This window comes from Ranitomeya imitator, unplaced genomic scaffold (genome assembly GCF_032444005.1).
Source record: "Ranitomeya imitator isolate aRanImi1 unplaced genomic scaffold, aRanImi1.pri SCAFFOLD_1053, whole genome shotgun sequence".
Classification (NCBI taxonomy): Eukaryota; Metazoa; Chordata; class Amphibia; order Anura; family Dendrobatidae; genus Ranitomeya; species Ranitomeya imitator.
The window spans coordinates 31,264-49,969 of NW_027194016.1; the positions used below are offsets into that span (position 1 = coordinate 31,264).

Consider the following 18,706-nt stretch of genomic DNA (forward strand, 5'->3'; position numbering starts at 1 on the left):
CACATGGAGGAAAAACAAGGCTAAGGTACAGCATGATGGGAAGCAGGAGGGCTTTGATGATGAGAGTTTTCCCCTCTATTGTCAGTTTTCTTAATTTCCAAAATTCAATTTTTTTCTGCACTTTTTCACTTACTCCATTCCAACTTTGTTTTCCGTCATTCTGTTGGTCAAAAATAATGCCCAGTATTTTAATTTTCTCTGATTGTATCGGAAGATTGGGTATAGATACATCGGACCAGTTCCCACGGGCAAAACAATCGCATTTGTCTATGTTAAGCTTAAAGGCTGAGGCCTCACAAAAAAATTCTGTGACTCTGACAGCTCTCCTAAGAGCAGCGGGAGATGAACAGCAGATGGTAATATCGTCCATATAACCCATAACTTTGACATCTTTTCCATGTCCACCGGGAATGGGAACTCCTTTAACAACTTTATCCGCTCTCAACATGGACAGAAGAGGTTCTATTGCACAGATGAATAAAATCGGAGACAGGGGGCAGCCTTGTTTCACTCCAGAATGTAGAAAAACTTCTTTTGTTAAAAAACCGTTGATTAAAATTTTGCTGAAAGAGTCCTTATATAAAAGTGCAATTTGCTTGATAAAAACTTCGGGAAAGCCCATTTTCCTTAAAACAGACCATAAAAACTGATGTGACACACGGTCAAACGCTTTTTGAAAGTCTAATGATAAAATGGCGAGATCTTGTTTCCTCGTCTGCTGGTACCAGATGACGTCTTTGATGGTATTAAGGTGCTCAGCGACTCCTCTTCCTGGCACTCCACATACTTGGTCTTCATGAATAACTTTGGCTAAAACCCCTTTAAATCGATTCACAAGAATTTTAGACATTAGCTTATAGTCCACATTAAGCAAAGTGATCGGTCTCCAGTTAGCCAGCTGGGACTTAGCTCCCTTCTTGAAGATTAAGGAGACCAGTCCACTTCTCCAGGATAGTGGCAGGATATCACATTTGAGTGCTTCTTTAAAGACTAAAAACACTTCTGAACTTAAAAGACTCCAAAATTCTCTATAAAATTCAACTGGTAGCCCATCAGAGCCAGGGGTCTTCCCATAAGAAAAGCTTTTCATAGCAGCATCAATTTCTGGTAAAGTGACTTCTGTGCATAGCAGCTTTTGGTCTTCTCGGTTTAGTTTTTGCTTTAGAGAATTTAAGGCATCCACAGTAAAAGATTGATCTATAGGCTTCTCATTAAAAAGGTCTTGATAAAAAAGCTGGGCTTGGTTGAGCATACCATTAGAGGTTGTTTCACCTTCAAGTTCAGTGATCATTTCTTTGGCAGTGACTACTTTCTTAAAAAAGAATCTCGAACATTTCTCATTTTTCTCCATAACTTCGATTCTTGAATTATAAATAATCTCTTTTCCTTTAGACTCTATATTTTTCTTAATTTCTTTCTTTGTGCTCTCAATAAGATCTTCCATTTCTACGCCTATTTCTCTCAGTTGGTAGCATGTTTGCAACTTGGTGATAAGTCTCTTGTGCCAGGCCGACCTTTCTCTGGCTTTAGATATACTGATTTTTATAAAAAATTCTTTTATCTTTGTCTTACTATACTCCCACCACTCAAGCAAAGTGGAAAATTTCTGTTGCTTAGTTTTTAAGCAATTAAAAAACGCTTTAAAATCTGCTCTTACCGTTGGATCTTGCAGCAACGTCGTGTTTAATCTCCAGACTCCTCTTGCCTTGACAAGTCCAGGTAACTCTAACTCTGATAGAAGCAACTTGTGGTCAGAGAAGATGTTAGGGATTAAAACAGCAGCTTGAGGTTTCATATGTTGGGATACAAAGATAAAGTCAATGCGAGACTTAGATGAGGAATTCTCCCAAGTATAGCCGGGGTCATTTCTGTTCACCTCTTTCCAAACATCCTTTAAGCTAAAGTCAGTTATTAAATCTTTAAGTTGTTTCTCTGTCTTGTCTTTTTTAGGTGCGCTGGAATTTGTACTTCTCCCTTCTCCAGGTAATATACAGTTGAAATCACCGCAGAATATCAGTGGCGTTGATCCAGGCAAGTAATACTGTACATCCTCTAGGAGCTGATATCTCTCTTCTTTCTCAGGAGATGCATAAAGACTTACTAGTCTAAACTCCACACCTTTGAAACTGACCTTCAGGAATAGAGCACGACCAGAACTGACGTCTACAAAGGAATTGACTTTGAAATCGTGCGACTTGAAGAGTACTCCGACTCCAGATGAACGATTGTTATTATCACCGGACCAGATGGAGGGTCCGCAAGTCCAGTCTTTTCTTAAGTCAGCATAATTCACGTCAAAGTCTATATTACACTCTTGTAGGCAAAAAACATCACAGTCTAGTGTAGACAAATAAGACAATAAAGCAGCCCTTCTGGTAGGGCCCTTTATGCTCCTCACATTGAGTGAGGCAATTTTGATTGTAGAACTCATAAGACAGTTTTAGGTTACGCTACTGTCAGAGTCAGACATAAAGCCCACAGGTGTCAATGGGCTTTGGACATCAGAGTCCGAGAACTCAATGTTTATTGGATCCGAAGGCCGTGGCTCTTCAGGGGGAGCCACAGGGGGTAGTGGCTTCGGCTTATACTGCAGGAGGCTCGGCTTCAGAGGATTCTTTTTAGAAGATTTTACAACACTTGTGTCTTCTGTCTTCCTCTTCCTGTTCATCTCCAGCTCCATTGCTTCATCCTCCAGCTCAGGTTCTTGATCAGCCGAAGCATCTGCCTTGTCAGGGGGACCTGATTTCTCTAATAGAGGCCTCTGCGCAGCCAGTGCAGGCGCTGGAGCACCGGCAGGTTTCATCTGCACAGTAGTTGCAGGTGCTGGCACAGAACTGCTGCCAGACACCACAACAGAGGCACCGGCCTTGACAACCCCTTGTACAGACACAGTCTTGTTAGCAGGCTCACTTGCAGCTTGATTCTGTGTCACAGGCTGTGCTGGAATACAGGAAGCAGGTGCAGGCGCAGGAGTACTGGTGGGCGCCCCCACTGGAGCACATGTAGGCGCCCTTGCTGGAGTACTGGTAGGTTGCCTCTGCACTGAAGAGGATGCACCAGTGGGTTGTTTCTTCAGCGTTTCGGCATAAGTCTCTGCTTTTCTCTTTAGCGGACACTCCCGGAAGGAATGACCAGGCAGCCGGCAGATGTTACACACCATGCTGTTGGTACAATTGGCTGTGGCATGGCCTCGCTCATAGCACTTTTTGCAGATTGCCACTTCTTCTGTGCAGCTTTCGTAGGTGTGTCCAAACTGCATACATTTTCGGCAGAATCGGGGCATGTCAGGGTAGAAGAGGCGCCCTCGCTCTCTGCCAATCAGAAAGCTTGATGGGGGGTGGCGAAGCCCTCCGATGCCATTAGAGTCCTCCATAAATTTAACAAAAAACTTATGCTTCCCCGTCCACAGGTTTTCTTCGTTCATCACCTTGTGGGAATAACGCAAATCCGGGAAGTATTGCTGAAGGAAGCAAATGATATTCACCAAAGGGACGTGAGGGTTGCTCATCTGGACGACAAGTGGCTTTTCCCCACCAGAATATAGAACAACAAACTTGAGTCCCTTGAGGTCTTCTTCTGACAGATGCAGATGAATCTGGTGAAAGAGATTCTGGCATGCACTCTCTGATTCCAGAGTCAGGGTAAATGAACCAGGACGATCTTGCAGGGCCAGGATGTCTCCTCTTTTCACTCCCAAGATTTCCAGCAGGACTCTTCGTACAAGGAACCTCAGAGTAAACTTCTCCTTGCATGCCTCGTCCACCTCGATCTTAAAGGAATTCTTGATACGAAGATCGCCAGCACTGGCATAGCGCACTGAGGCCGCTACTGCTGATGCCATCTTCGATGAAAGCGCGGGTCGATCGCCTTCTAGGTCTCCTTGCGTATCCACCCCTTATAGCAGCATGAGGCTTAAGACGGTATACCGCCGATGCCCCAAGGCCAAGGGTACGATGTGCCTGGAGTCCTTCTGGCCAGACGTGATATCTGAGCCAAAAGGCCGAGAAGCGATAGCCTGAAATGGTTTGCCACTCCAGACGCCCCATGGCCCACAACCAGGACTCACTGTGGAGAGAGCCCAAAAGATGATTGCCCAGGGGAAGACATTTTTTTTCTAAACTCTGGATGCCTTCTCAAATGGCAGTTCTGGTGTGTGTGGGGGTGTGTGGGGGGTGTGTGGGGGTGTGTGGGGGTGTGTTCAATTTGGGCCCAACGCGTTTTTAAAAAATCTGCCTAACTCCGCCTAATCTGCATAGCTCCGCCTGATCTGCATAACTCCGCCCATCTGAACACACCCTCCATCCCTTTGGCGCTCCAGAGTGCAACTATTAGTGCAAGTCTGCAAATTGCCCCTTTAAAAAAAAAAAAGACAATCCCCCTGCCATGTGGTCTGCTGCTGTTCCAGCAGCAGACTGAAGACGGCGCCATTTTTCTCTGCCTTAGATAAGTCCAGAGCCCATTGTGACACGTGAGAGTTCCGGAGTCAATGGCTGAAGGCCCCATTGTGACAGCAGCAGCAGGTGAAGGTTCCGTGCATAGATTCTATCTACTGCAGGCAGGCAGGCAGGCAGCAGCAGCAGCGCACCCAGTTGGTCAAAAGCATTAGAATACTACTCACACAGTACAAGACAAAATAGACAAGACTAGCACATTCAAGATCATCACAGACACCATTTTTCCTTCTTTATTGAAATACATATCATACACCACATAATTAAAAGTCAGTGGTCCACAAGAGGGAGCCAATGTTTTACAAAGGAATTTGTGCATGCGGTCACAAATGTAGTATGTATGGCCGAACTACTCGTAGGATACTTCAATTTAAACACTTCATGCTGACAGACAGCAGGCAGGCAGGCAGGCAGGCAGGCAGGCAGGGGCCTAATTTTGTAGATGGCACAATATATTAGCAACACTGTTACAAAGGCCTCATTCGGGCCTACATCTTAACACACCTGTTGCAACCAGCAAAGATTGCTTGATTGCTTGATTGATTGATTGCATATTGGATGCAATCCAATGCTGAACATGCACAGGTGAAAGCAAGGCACAGGAAATGTTGCAAACGGTCCAGTGAAACTGAGCAAATTGCTACATTTGCCACCTGAAACGTGCTTCTTTGACCCTGAAAAGAATTCTCAGAAAGTGTTAAATGACAACTTGCTGGGCTGATTTCAATTCAATCTGTTTTTGGAAACCGGATCAGAGAAGGGGTGCACTGTTCCCGGAGATACTGCAATAACGGGTCAATGCGTGGAGTGGACAGAGCAAGCTCCATTTCCAGCTCCCTGTTCTAAAAATCCATTTAATATATGGTCCCCAAATAGGGGACGTATCAGATATTAAACTGATAAGAACAGATTTTTTTTTTTTTTTTTTCTCCCTCAGATGGGGAATTTCACGGTCTAGAAATCCAAAACCGAAGAAACATACCCAAACAGCTGTGTCAAAATTGAAACACAAAAAGCCGTTCCCATCATCATCGGAAAAATCTTTCTTTTTTCAAAATACATATTTACATAACAAAAGAACAAATCAAGAAGTATTAACAAAATATCTCCACTTTTTAACCTTCCAAATTCCTTCCGCATCCACCTCCCCCTTCCTTTTCTTATCCCACAAAAAACAAACATATATCTTCCCCAAAATCACCTTCACGGTATTTCTAACCTCAATATTCTTCCTCTTGAACACATGCACATTTCTCACATCCCATAACACTTCCTTTATACATGCAAGCATTAACCACAACACTCTCTCCTTCACTCCATCACACAACCCTAAACCAAACATGAACAACTCAAAGGATAAAAAATTCACACCACACAGTTCTTTGCACAAAGGACCCATTCTTCCAATCACATCTCTAGCGTACTGACAATTCCAAAACACATGTATTACACTTTCACACCCACCACAACCTTCTCTCGGACACCTCTCACTCCTCACTAAACCCCTATTTCTCTGAAACTCTCTTACTGGTAACACTCCATGCAATGACTGCCACACAATCTCACTCTGTCTGTTTGTCATACCATCCATCCGTACTTTCTTCCACACCTTTTGTACATCAGCTCCTCTAACCATATTGATATCACACTCTATCTCTCTACACTCAATCATTCTATACACAGCCTTCTTCTTTTCCACTAGTCTTACATCCACATCACACAACTCATACTTCACCAAAAACTTATAAACCCACACATACCATACAGGAACCTCAAAAGCAACCGGACACCTCAAATCCCTTTCTCTCCATTTCAACTTAAACAGATACGCTCCAAATAAATACCTACACATAGATGAAAATTTCCCATCCGCCCTTATCACTTTCAGCACATACACAACAATATTCACACCAAAAAAAACTTCCAAATTTGGAAAACCCAACCCACCTTTCTCCAATCTCTTCACCAAAATTTCTCTCCTAGCCCTCTCCATCTTTGAATTCCATAAAAACACAAACAGAATCCTATTCAAACTCCTCACACACATATACCCTGGTGGAAACACTACTGCTACATACAAAAAAATCGGCAACACCACACTCTTTATAACCAAGATCTTTCCAAAAAACGTAAGGTTTCTCAACCTCCAAAAACACAGCTTCCGCTCAACCTTCTCTTTCGCATCATTCCAACTTTCCTTCCCATCCAACTTCTCTGAAAACTTCACACCCAATATTTTAATAGGCCCATTAACCACATTCACTCCAACATCCCTACTTAAAACACCATTTCCAAATACCTTACACTCACTCTTTTCCCAATTAACCTTAAATGCAGACGCACCACAAAAAAAGGACACTAATAACTTCACCCGCCTCACCGAACATTCTGAATCGCACAATACACACACATCATCCATATAACCACTAACTTTCCACTCTCTACCCCCTCCTCCTGGCACTTGCACGCCCCTAACCACCTTATCTTTCCTCAGCATACACAACAAAGGCTCAATTGCACAAATAAAGGCCACAGGTGACAAAGGACACCCTTGACGAACCCCTGAAAAGACATTCACTCTCCTTCCCACATAACCATTCATCAAAACACAACTGTAAATATCCTTATATAAACTCCTCACTCTCCCAACAAAATCAGCTGGAAAACCCATTCTTAGCAACACACTAAACAAAAACCCATGCGATAATCTATCATACGCCTTCTCAAAATCTAAACTCAACAAAAACGCACTCTTCTTTCGCCCCATACAGTCCCATAGACAATCTCTTAGCATACACACACAATCATGTATACGCCTCCCAGGTACCGCACAACACTGTTCATCCCCAATCACACTCTCTATCACATCACGCATCCTATTCGCCATTAATTTTGCATAGATTTTATAATCACAGTTTAATAACGTTATCGGCCTCCAATTCCTCAAACTCTTCAAATCCCCCTTTTTAGGTATCAACACAACCATTCCCGCACGCATACTCTCAGCCACCTCCATATTTAACCACATATACTTACACACCTCCACAAAGTCATTACCAATCACATCCCACATCACTCGATAAAACTCTACTGGGAGACCATCCTCCCCTGGCGTCTTATTTAGCGCCATACTATTCATCACCTTCCACACCTCATCACTAGTCACCTCACACATCACACTCTCCCTTTCCGTCTCAGACAACTTACTTTCTAACATATTTAACACATCACTCTCCAAACCCTCATCCCTCCACTTCACTGCATACAACTCCTCATAGAACTTAGCCACCTCTTCACACATATCCTCACCACTCACTTCTCTTCCATCCTCCCCATTCAGCACACTCATACTCTGTTTCTTCCCAAACACCTTTTTAAAGAAAAAACGTGAACATTTCTCATCATGTTCCATTTTGTCAATTTTTGCTCTAAAAACTATACTCCTCCCTTTCTCTAACAAAAAGTCATTAATATCCTTTTTCACCTGTAATATCTCTTCTTCCACTTCCATTCCTCCTTCCCTCAACTTATACAATACACTCAAACGTGCATTCAATTTAACAAAATTCTCTCTTTTAATAGCTGCACACTTATACCCTAAACTTTTAAAGAATATTTTTGTTTGTCTCTTCACCCAATCCCACCAAACACAAACATTCCCAAAACCATTTTTACGCTTACACCACCCTTCATACCGTCTTGCATACTCCTTTCTCACATCTTCACTCTCTAACAACTTCACATTTAACTTCCACAACCCTTTCCCAAACACTCCACCAACCTTTATATCCACCTCACACTTCATACACACATGATCAGAAAACAAAACATTTTCTTGCTTATAATCAACAGCAGTTATATTTTTTGAAATAAAGCAATAATCCAACCTAGATTGCACCCTTCCACTCTCAGAAAAAAAAGTATTCAACACAGGACTCACACTACACACACGCTGCATATCACCCAGATCAAAATCACTCACTAACTCCAACAAAGCCTTCCCTGACACATCCACATTCACTTTCCCCACATCACAATTCATATCCCCCACAACCACTACAGGCATCCTCCCTGGAACAAAAAGCTTAACTTTTTCAAATAAAGCTTTACGCTCATTCTTATCAACCGGCGCATAAATATTAATAACACAAAACTTTACATTCCTATACTCAAAATTAGCCAAAATACACCTCCCTACCTCAATCACCAGATAATCATTCAAAACCACCTCTCTCCCTTTAACCAATATTCCCACCCCATCATTCTTATTACATGCACTCCCTGACCACACAGACGCACCATAAGACCATTCATCCCCTTTCACACCATCCACTACCCCACACTCTTGTAAACAAAAAATAGATGCATTTTGCATAGCTAAAAACTCAAAAATTGCAGCTCTCCTAACTTTACTTTTAAACACTCTAACATTTTGTGAAATTATGGTAAACCCCATATTTACAAAATCCACACTTCAACTAACTACACAGAAAATAAAAGCCTTTGGCCTAAGCCAAAGCTCACAAGAGAAAAAAAACAACACATTTAGTGCAGTATATGGTAACACTATCCAGCATCACCACTATCCTCCTCCACCATCTGAATTGAACAACAAGTGTCTGACCCACTGATCTCACCACCCTCAGTCCTCCTTCTTGCAGGGCCAATCTTTCTCTGAGGAGTACTACTCTCCACCTCCTCATCATCTCCATCATCCTCCCGCCGGCTCTTTTTTGCAGCTCTATCGTCATCTGACTCAAACTCCTCAATATGTTCAGGATTAGACAAATGCTCAGGGCTATCCACCTCCGAAATTTGCGCATCGCTCTCCGCGGCGTCCATTGCCTCACTAAAGGTCATTATTTCAGGCAACTGCCCCTGCACTTCCATTTCAGGAAGATGCGCCTCCACCTCTGCAGCTGCCCTCCAAAACTCCTTCTCTTCCCTCCTCCACTCTTTTTCCTTCTTTTTCTTCTTCTTTTCCTCCTTTTTCTCCTCTTTCTCTGCCCTAGAACATGGCCTCAGACTCACACTCTCTGAATCTGGAGGGGGCATGGCTCTACTCGCACTCCGCCTCCTTCTCTCTTCCTCCTCCCTCTCAAACCTTGCAACTTCTTTTACAACTTTTGCCCTTTCCCTCCTGGCCAACTCTTCCTCCATTTGCTCCTTGTCGGACCGTCTGGGTGCACTCATGGGACAGTCCTTGTACATATGCGTACTACTCCCACAGACATCACAGGTCTTAGGCAAAGGACATTGGTTAGCGGTATGCCCCTCTTTCCTGCAGTTTCGACAGCACTGTCCTTTAGTACACTCTGCCTGTACATGTCCAAAACAAAAGCATCTCCTACAAAAACGAGGCTGTCCTGGGTAGGTCAAAAAACCTCTGTGACCTGCCACAGAGAAATTTGCAGGGGGGTGCCTGAAACCACCCACACAGTCAGGGTCCCTCTTCAATTTCACACGATAAACATATTTACAGTTAAAGATTCCTAAAATGTTCACCTGCCGTTCTCCTACTTTCACATAGTCACAATACTGTGAGAGAAAACTCTGCAACAAAGCAGGATCTGTGAAGGGGTTATACACAGTTACAGTCACCTCTTTTTCCTGCAGACCAAACAACGGTATCCAGCCAACTCCTTCCAGAAGAGGATCCTCAGCATTGCCTCGAAGCCACTCGAACACATTCAGGCAAACATTTTGGTCCACAAAAGTCACATCGTAGTTACCTTGTCGAGGAAACTCGTTACAGCTGAAGATCTCCTCACGCTTTGCTCCAGCCTTTTCCTCAATAAGATCCCGGATCATGAAAACGACGTTGTTCTTGGTTCCATTGCTCGGGTCCACGGTCAACCGGATGGTGTTCTTCACGAAATTCATGATGCAGAACTGTCGGTATATCCTACCACAGGAAATAGAAGAAGTACTCCCACAAGGGAAGTCACAGGGAAACGGCCTATAGCCGGGGGATCGCAACCGGATGCAAGAGGACTAAGCCGACTCCCCAATAGCAGCAGGGGGGTGAAGTCCCACCAGAGGTGAGACGATCCCCCCAGGCCAAGGAGCCGGGTACCCCAAGCACCTCTCAGCCAAGACCAGGGCAATAAACCCTGATCTTAGCCAAAAGGCCGAGAAGCGATAGCCTGAAATGGTTTGCCACTCCAGACGCCCCATGGCCCACAACCAGGACTCACTGTGGAGAGAGCCCAAAAGATGATTGCCCAGGGGAAGACATTTTTTTTCTAAACTCTGGATGCCTTCTCAAATGGCAGTTCTGGTGTGTGTGGGGGCGTGTGGGGGGTGTGTGGGGGTGTGTGGGGGTGTGTTCAAGTTGGGCCCAACGCGTTTTTAAAAAATCTGCCTAACTCCGCCTAATCTGCATAACTCCGCCTGATCTGCATAACTCCGCCCATCTGAACACACCCTCCATCCCTTTGGCGCTCCAGAGTGCAACTATTAGTGCAAGTCTGCAAATTGCCCCTTTAAAAAAAAAAAAGACAATCCCCCTGCCATGTGGTCTGCTGCTGTTCCAGCAGCAGACTGAAGACGGCGCCATTTTTCTCTGCCTTAGATAAGTCCAGAGCCCATTGTGACACGTGAGAGTTCCGGAGTCAATGGCTGAAGGCCCCATTGTGACAGCAGCAGCAGGTGAAGGTTCCGTGCATAGATTCTATCTACTGCAGGCAGGCAGGCAGGCAGCAGCAGCAGCGCACCCAGTTGGTCAAAAGCATTAGAATACTACTCACACAGTACAAGACAAAATAGACAAGACTAGCACATTCAAGATCATCACAGACACCATTTTTCCTTCTTTATTGAAATACATATCATACACCACATAATTAAAAGTCAGTGGTCCACAAGAGGGAGCCAATGTTTTACAAAGGAATTTGTGCATGCGGTCACAAATGTAGTATGTATGGCCGAACTACTCGTAGGATACTTCAATTTAAACACTTCATGCTGACAGACAGCAGGCAGGGGCCTAATTTTGTAGATGGCACAATATATTAGCAACACTGTTACAAAGGCCTCATTCGGGCCTACATCTTAACACACCTGTTGCAACCAGCAAAGATTGCTTGATTGATTGATTGATTGATTGCATATTGGATGCAATCCAATGCTGAACATGCACAGGTGAAAGCAAGGCACAGGAAATGTTGCAAACGGTCCAGTGAAATTGAGCAAATTGCTACATTTGCCACCTGAAACGTGCTTCTTTGACCCTGAAAAGAATTCTCAGAAAGTGTTAAATGACAACTTGCTGGGCTGATTTCAATTCAATCTGTTTTTGGAAACCGGATCAGAGAAGGGGTGCACTGTTCCCGGAGATACTGCAATAACGGGTCAATGCGTGGAGTGGACAGAGCAAGCTCCATTTCCAGCTCCCTGTTCTAAAAATCCATTTAATATATGGTCCCCAAATAGGGGACGTATCAGATATTAAACTGATAAGAACAGATACTACACTTGATCTTAGCCAAAAGGCCGAGAAGCGATAGCCTGAAATGGTTTGCCACTCCAGACGCCCCATGGCCCACAACCAGGACTCACTGTGGAGAGAGCCCAAAAGATGATTGCCCAGGGGAAGACATTTTTTTTCTAAACTCTGGATGCCTTCTCAAATGGCAGTTCTGGTGTGTGTGGGGGCGTGTGGGGGGTGTGTGGGGGTGTGTGGGGGTGTGTTCAAGTTGGGCCCAACGCGTTTTTAAAAAATCTGCCTAACTCCGCCTAATCTGCATAACTCCGCCTGATCTGCATAACTCCGCCCATCTGAACACACCCTCCATCCCTTTGGCGCTCCAGAGTGCAACTATTAGTGCAAGTCTGCAAATTGCCCCTTTAAAAAAAAAAAAGACAATCCCCCTGCCATGTGGTCTGCTGCTGTTCCAGCAGCAGACTGAAGACGGCGCCATTTTTCTCTGCCTTAGATAAGTCCAGAGCCCATTGTGACACGTGAGAGTTCCGGAGTCAATGGCTGAAGGCCCCATTGTGACAGCAGCAGCAGGTGAAGGTTCCGTGCATAGATTCTATCTACTGCAGGCAGGCAGGCAGGCAGCAGCAGCAGCGCACCCAGTTGGTCAAAAGCATTAGAATACTACTCACACAGTACAAGACAAAATAGACAAGACTAGCACATTCAAGATCATCACAGACACCATTTTTCCTTCTTTATTGAAATACATATCATACACCACATAATTAAAAGTCAGTGGTCCACAAGAGGGAGCCAATGTTTTACAAAGGAATTTGTGCATGCGGTCACAAATGTAGTATGTATGGCCGAACTACTCGTAGGATACTTCAATTTAAACACTTCATGCTGACAGACAGCAGGCAGGGGCCTAATTTTGTAGATGGCACAATATATTAGCAACACTGTTACAAAGGCCTCATTCGGGCCTACATCTTAACACACCTGTTGCAACCAGCAAAGATTGCTTGATTGATTGATTGATTGATTGCATATTGGATGCAATCCAATGCTGAACATGCACAGGTGAAAGCAAGGCACAGGAAATGTTGCAAACGGTCCAGTGAAATTGAGCAAATTGCTACATTTGCCACCTGAAACGTGCTTCTTTGACCCTGAAAAGAATTCTCAGAAAGTGTTAAATGACAACTTGCTGGGCTGATTTCAATTCAATCTGTTTTTGGAAACCGGATCAGAGAAGGGGTGCACTGTTCCCGGAGATACTGCAATAACGGGTCAATGCGTGGAGTGGACAGAGCAAGCTCCATTTCCAGCTCCCTGTTCTAAAAATCCATTTAATATATGGTCCCCAAATAGGGGACGTATCAGATATTAAACTGATAAGAACAGATACGGTTTCATCAGTATCAAAGCTCAAAAATAAAATTAATCGTATTAAACGACTTAAACATGAGTTCGACATCATCATTTTGAAACCACTTCTGTTAAAAATAAAATACAAATCACATCATATACATAATACAGAACACAATATCCCTATAGAATATCTTTATAAACAAAAACAAACTATCCTATTTGTACTCCTCAGGTAACCAAATGTCTCTATAGTCAAATATTATATCTTCCTGAATCATCACCATTTTTTTCCCTTTTTCCTTTCCCTTCTCTTTACTCCCAGTCTCTTTTTTTTCCTTTTTAACTCCCTCCTCCCAATACTCAAAAAAATCTTCCTCACCCTGAAACTCTATTTTTCCCATTGTCTTTTCCTTCTCTTTACACACAGTCTCCCTTTTCTCCTTTTGAATTATCTTCCGTTTCCATTTTTTATTAACTCTTTTCTCCGCACTTTCAACCTTTCTAACTTTGTCTTCATCTTTATCCATTATAAATCTCTCCTTAAGCTCCTCCATACATTCCCTTCTCTCGATTTCTTCATCTTCTTTCTTTTCCAAAACTCCTTCCATCTTCTCAAAAAGTTCAAAATTCACTGCTAAAGTTTTCTCTCTTTCCACATAACAAAACCCAAACTTCCCGTTTATCATAATTTTTCCTACCAACAACTCCTCATCTTCCTTTGTCCATACCAAAAAACGTCTTTTTCCATTCCATACACCAATAGTATTCAAAAAAATTTTCTGAAACTTTGCCTCCACATACTTTGTCTTCAAATAACTCAACACCTCTTCAGTGTCTACAAAAGGGTCATCCATACATACAACAACACTTCTTGGTTTTCCCATACATGATACCATCAGACCAATATCTCCAAAGTTTTCTCCATTCCACCACTTAAAGAAATCCAAACATTTACCTTCTGATTTTAAAGTCACGTCAAAGCTCCTTCTATATCTTGCTTCTTGCATACACAAAATATCTTCTTTCCAGATTGCTCCAAAATCCACAAAAAAGTCCATAATCCGCTTTTCATCCAACAAGACGTCCTCCATGCCTGGCTTTCGAAAGAACCGCAAGCAGCTCCTCTTCCTCCAGAACTCCATATCTCCAATGTTGCCCCAACAGCTATGTGTTGGAACAGTTGCCCACTACAGATGTAGTGGCAAGGGTGATCGCCTCTCGTTGCCCAGGGACTAATCCGACTCCCCAATAGCAGCAGGGGGGTGAAGCCACACTGTCAAATGCAGCGATCCCCCCAGGCCAAGGAGCCGGGTACCCTGGGCACCTTAGGCCAGACCAAGTACAGCAACAATTAAGCCACTGCACTTGATCTTAGCCAAAAGGCCGAGAAGCGATAGCCTGAAATGGTTTGCCACTCCAGACGCCCCATGGCCCACAACCAGGACTCACTGTGGAGAGAGCCCAAAAGATGATTGCCCAGGGGAAGACATTTTTTTTCTAAACTCTGGATGCCTTCTCAAATGGCAGTTCTGGTGTGTGTGGGGGCGTGTGGGGGGTGTGTGGGGGTGTGTGGGGGTGTGTTCAAGTTGGGCCCAACGCGTTTTTAAAAAATCTGCCTAACTCCGCCTAATCTGCATAACTCCGCCTGATCTGCATAACTCCGCCCATCTGAACACACCCTCCATCCCTTTGGCGCTCCAGAGTGCAACTATTAGTGCAAGTCTGCAAATTGCCCCTTTAAAAAAAAAAAAGACAATCCCCCTGCCATGTGGTCTGCTGCTGTTCCAGCAGCAGACTGAAGACGGCGCCATTTTTCTCTGCCTTAGATAAGTCCAGAGCCCATTGTGACACGTGAGAGTTCCGGAGTCAATGGCTGAAGGCCCCATTGTGACAGCAGCAGCAGGTGAAGGTTCCGTGCATAGATTCTATCTACTGCAGGCAGGCAGGCAGGCAGCAGCAGCAGCGCACCCAGTTGGTCAAAAGCATTAGAATACTACTCACACAGTACAAGACAAAATAGACAAGACTAGCACATTCAAGATCATCACAGACACCATTTTTCCTTCTTTATTGAAATACATATCATACACCACATAATTAAAAGTCAGTGGTCCACAAGAGGGAGCCAATGTTTTACAAAGGAATTTGTGCATGCGGTCACAAATGTAGTATGTATGGCCGAACTACTCGTAGGATACTTCAATTTAAACACTTCATGCTGACAGACAGCAGGCAGGGGCCTAATTTTGTAGATGGCACAATATATTAGCAACACTGTTACAAAGGCCTCATTCGGGCCTACATCTTAACACACCTGTTGCAACCAGCAAAGATTGCTTGATTGATTGATTGATTGATTGCATATTGGATGCAATCCAATGCTGAACATGCACAGGTGAAAGCAAGGCACAGGAAATGTTGCAAACGGTCCAGTGAAATTGAGCAAATTGCTACATTTGCCACCTGAAACGTGCTTCTTTGACCCTGAAAAGAATTCTCAGAAAGTGTTAAATGACAACTTGCTGGGCTGATTTCAATTCAATCTGTTTTTGGAAACCGGATCAGAGAAGGGGTGCACTGTTCCCGGAGATACTGCAATAACGGGTCAATGCGTGGAGTGGACAGAGCAAGCTCCATTTCCAGCTCCCTGTTCTAAAAATCCATTTAATATATGGTCCCCAAATAGGGGACGTATCAGATATTAAACTGATAAGAACAGATACTACACTTGATCTTAGCCAAAAGGCCGAGAAGCGATAGCCTGAAATGGTTTGCCACTCCAGACGCCCCATGGCCCACAACCAGGACTCACTGTGGAGAGAGCCCAAAAGATGATTGCCCAGGGGAAGACATTTTTTTTCTAAACTCTGGATGCCTTCTCAAATGGCAGTTCTGGTGTGTGTGGGGGCGTGTGGGGGGTGTGTGGGGGTGTGTGGGGGTGTGTTCAAGTTGGGCCCAACGCGTTTTTAAAAAATCTGCCTAACTCCGCCTAATCTGCATAACTCCGCCTGATCTGCATAACTCCGCCCATCTGAACACACCCTCCATCCCTTTGGCGCTCCAGAGTGCAACTATTAGTGCAAGTCTGCAAATTGCCCCTTTAAAAAAAAAAAAGACAATCCCCCTGCCATGTGGTCTGCTGCTGTTCCAGCAGCAGACTGAAGACGGCGCCATTTTTCTCTGCCTTAGATAAGTCCAGAGCCCATTGTGACACGTGAGAGTTCCGGAGTCAATGGCTGAAGGCCCCATTGTGACAGCAGCAGCAGGTGAAGGTTCCGTGCATAGATTCTATCTACTGCAGGCAGGCAGGCAGGCAGCAGCAGCAGCGCACCCAGTTGGTCAAAAGCATTAGAATACTACTCACACAGTACAAGACAAAATAGACAAGACTAGCACATTCAAGATCATCACAGACACCATTTTTCCTTCTTTATTGAAATACATATCATACACCACATAATTAAAAGTCAGTGGTCCACAAGAGGGAGCCAATGTTTTACAAAGGAATTTGTGCATGCGGTCACAAATGTAGTATGTATGGCCGAACTACTCGTAGGATACTTCAATTTAAACACTTCATGCTGACAGACAGCAGGCAGGGGCCTAATTTTGTAGATGGCACAATATATTAGCAACACTGTTACAAAGGCCTCATTCGGGCCTACATCTTAACACACCTGTTGCAACCAGCAAAGATTGCTTGATTGATTGATTGATTGATTGCATATTGGATGCAATCCAATGCTGAACATGCACAGGTGAAAGCAAGGCACAGGAAATGTTGCAAACGGTCCAGTGAAATTGAGCAAATTGCTACATTTGCCACCTGAAACGTGCTTCTTTGACCCTGAAAAGAATTCTCAGAAAGTGTTAAATGACAACTTGCTGGGCTGATTTCAATTCAATCTGTTTTTGGAAACCGGATCAGAGAAGGGGTGCACTGTTCCCGGAGATACTGCAATAACGGGTCAATGCGTGGAGTGGACAGAGCAAGCTCCATTTCCAGCTCCCTGTTCTAAAAATCCATTTAATATATGGTCCCCAAATAGGGGACGTATCAGATATTAAACTGATAAGAACAGATACTACACTTGATCTTAGCCAAAAGGCCGAGAAGCGATAGCCTGAAATGGTTTGCCACTCCAGACGCCCCATGGCCCACAACCAGGACTCACTGTGGAGAGAGCCCAAAAGATGATTGCCCAGGGGAAGACATTTTTTTTCTAAACTCTGGATGCCTTCTCAAATGGCAGTTCTGGTGTGTGTGGGGGCGTGTGGGGGGTGTGTGGGGGTGTGTGGGGGTGTGTTCAAGTTGGGCCCAACGCGTTTTTAAAAAATCTGCCTAACTCCGCCTAATCTGCATAACTCCGCCTGATCTGCATAACTCCGCCCATCTGAACACACCCTCCATCCCTTTGGCGCTCCAGAGTGCAACTATTAGTGCAAGTCTGCAAATTGCCCCTTTAAAAAAAAAAAAGACAATCCCCCTGCCATGTGGTCTGCTGCTGTTCCAGCAGCAGACTGAAGACGGCGCCATTTTTCTCTTGCCTTAGATAAGTCCAGAGCCCATTGTGACACGTGAGAGTTCCGGAGTCAATGGCTGAAGGCCCCATTGTGACAGCAGCAGCAGGTGAAGGTTCCGTGCATAGATTCTATCTACTGCAGGCAGGCAGGCAGGCAGCAGCAGCAGCGCACCCAGTTGGTCAAAAGCATTAGAATACTACTCACACAGTACAAGACAAAATAGACAAGACTAGCACATTCAAGATCATCACAGACACCATTTTTCCTTCTTTATTGAAATACATATCATACACCACATAATTAAAAGTCAGTGGTCCACAAGAGGGAGCCAATGTTTTACAAAGGAATTTGTGCATGCGGTCACAAATGTAGTATGTATGGCCGAACTACTCGTAGGATACTTCAATTTAAACACTTCATGCTGACAGACAGCAGGCAGGGGCCTAATTTTGTAGATGGCACAATATATTAGCAACACTGTTACAAAGGCCTCATTCGGGCCTACATCTTAACACACCTGTTGCAACCAGCAAAGATTGCTTGATTGATTGATTGATTGATTGCATATTGGATGCAATCCAATGCTGAACATGCACAGGTGAAAGCAAGGCACAGGAAATGTTGCAAACGGTCCAGTGAAATTGAGCAAATTGCTACATTTGCCACCTGAAACGTGCTTCTTTGACCCTGAAAAGAATTCTCAGAAAGTGTTAAATGACAACTTGCTGGGCTGATTTCAATTCAATCTGTTTTTGGAAACCGGATCAGAGAAGGGGTGCACTGTTCCCGGAGATACTGCAATAACGGGTCAATGCGTGGAGTGGACAGAGCAAGCTCCATTTCCAGCTCCCTGTTCTAAAAATCCATTTAATATATGGTCCCCAAATAGGGGACGTATCAGATATTAAACTGATAAGAACAAGATACTACACTT

General features: G+C 44.1%; 4 non-coding genes and 2 pseudogenes across 4 annotated transcripts; all 6 read right to left on the reverse strand.

Annotated features, from left to right (window-relative positions):
• Positions 1–5,208: 5,208 nt before the first annotated feature.
• On the reverse strand, positions 5,209–5,424 carry LOC138654549 (U2 spliceosomal RNA; annotated as a pseudogene).
• A 6,342-nt stretch (positions 5,425–11,766) lies between these two features.
• Positions 11,767–11,957, reverse strand: LOC138654542 (U2 spliceosomal RNA). The gene has a single exon (XR_011316356.1). It is a non-coding gene; the product is annotated as a U2 spliceosomal RNA (small nuclear RNA).
• Positions 11,958–13,129: 1,172 nt separating this feature from the next.
• LOC138654547 (U2 spliceosomal RNA) lies at positions 13,130–13,315 on the reverse strand. Its single transcript, XR_011316360.1, has one exon. It is a non-coding gene; the product is annotated as a U2 spliceosomal RNA (small nuclear RNA).
• A 2,500-nt stretch (positions 13,316–15,815) lies between these two features.
• On the reverse strand, positions 15,816–16,006 carry LOC138654543 (U2 spliceosomal RNA). Its single transcript, XR_011316357.1, has one exon. It is a non-coding gene; the product is annotated as a U2 spliceosomal RNA (small nuclear RNA).
• Positions 16,007–17,178: 1,172 nt separating this feature from the next.
• LOC138654544 (U2 spliceosomal RNA) lies at positions 17,179–17,369 on the reverse strand. Its single transcript, XR_011316358.1, has one exon. It is a non-coding gene; the product is annotated as a U2 spliceosomal RNA (small nuclear RNA).
• Positions 17,370–18,542: 1,173 nt separating this feature from the next.
• LOC138654546 (U2 spliceosomal RNA) lies at positions 18,543–18,706 on the reverse strand (annotated as a pseudogene; the record flags this gene model as incomplete).